Below are 1,590 nucleotides of genomic sequence, written 5' to 3'. Positions count from 1 at the left end.
CTGGCCAAGTAGCCAGCCAAGTAGCACAGGCTGTGAGGCAAAGCACTGCACTTGGCACCCAGTGGAGCTGGAAGGCCAAGAAGGGTACATCTGATTGCATTTGGGTTTGATGCCCTAAACTCCCCACCTCTGCGGAAAACGGGTATCGGGCAAGTTGCATTGTCTCTGGGCGGAGAACGCCTGGACCACAATGCTACAGAGCCTTTGCACATCATAGATCGGACCACTGCCCTTGCCTGTTGCAAAACAAAAAGGGGGAACTGTGGAGAGCTGCGAAGGACCACGCCTACAAGATGGCACTGGTTTCCACCTTCCACCACCACCCCCCCGTGGGTGAGCGCTCTCTGTACACAACAACTCCTTATGTGGCCAGGGCTGCAGTCATGATTCGCTTCCACATATGCTGGACCCATGGGCGATCCCCACATGGTGCACTGGGATTGGGCTCGGGAGTATATATTAGCCAAGGGCTTGGGGATTAAGGAAAAGAAGAAGCTTGCTGTAAGGGGCCTGAATAAACCGCTGAAGGAAGAGCTGTGTGTTGCGTCTTCCTTGCTGGTGAGGTCGTGCGCAACACATGCCCCAGGTCTCTGTTAAGGGAAACTCTTTTTTTTTAGAACATGGTCTACAGAGTCTCACTACACAGATCAGACTCTTAGTGATCTTCCTGGTTTCAGCCTCCCAACCGCTGGGATTACAGGTTCATGCCACCATACCCAGTCTTAGTCACCATCTCAGTGAGCCCCAGGGGTGAGGCTGGCACAACATGTCATGCTGGGGAATGAACCCCGGTCCCTGCGCCTGCCTAAGCAGGCACTTTAGTCCACTGAGCTATCTGGCTGGTCCAAGGGGAACTCTTGATATGTTCTTCAAAATATTGTTTTATGCTCTACCTTCCTGTTAGCTAAAAATACTCCCTGAGAATGGCCACTTGGAGCAAAACCCAAGTATGGTTAGCTGTAAGGCAGATATGAATCCTGCTTGAAAAATCGGCCCTCATTGCACAGAGTTCTGCTCCTATCTGCCCCTAGAGCAGGGCTCTATGAGGCTGACATCTGTGCTGATAGTGATGGCTGATAGTGATGGCTCATACTAAGAATAAGTTGTGAAATAAATCTATTGGTATTGAATGTGTTAATACTTAGATAAGGTGACACAAAGCTCTAACAGAAAAGTGTTGTTTGGCAATTGATAAAATTGTTTGCGACAGGAATATTTAGCATGAGTCATGATCCTGAAATGTTAACAGAAGGAACTGTTTTCATTCAGCTTTTTTCCTGCATTTGCAGGCTGGGACAGACTTATTCTCCAGAGATGATATAGGCACCGTGCTTACCAGCAAATTAACATTCATGGGTGTCTGGGAGGTAAGATTTGGGTTCTTCAGAATGTACAGGGAAATTCTTTCTAATGTGGAATAAGATGTTATTTAATTTTGTTCTTCCATAGCTAATTTTTTGTGTATATGCTTTAATGATTTTTTTCTTTTTTTTTTTTTTTTTTTGTTCCTCGCATGCCTTCAGGGCACGTTTGGCCAGCGGGAGAGGTGTGAGGTTCGAACTCCAGCCACCTGAGGCTGACAGCTTTGTG

The sequence above is a fragment of the Octodon degus genome, unplaced genomic scaffold (assembly GCF_000260255.1).
Source record: "Octodon degus isolate 3935 unplaced genomic scaffold, OctDeg1.0 scaffold00015, whole genome shotgun sequence".
NCBI lineage: Eukaryota > Metazoa > Chordata > Mammalia > Rodentia > Octodontidae > Octodon > Octodon degus.
This window is presented reverse-complemented; position numbering follows the sequence as displayed.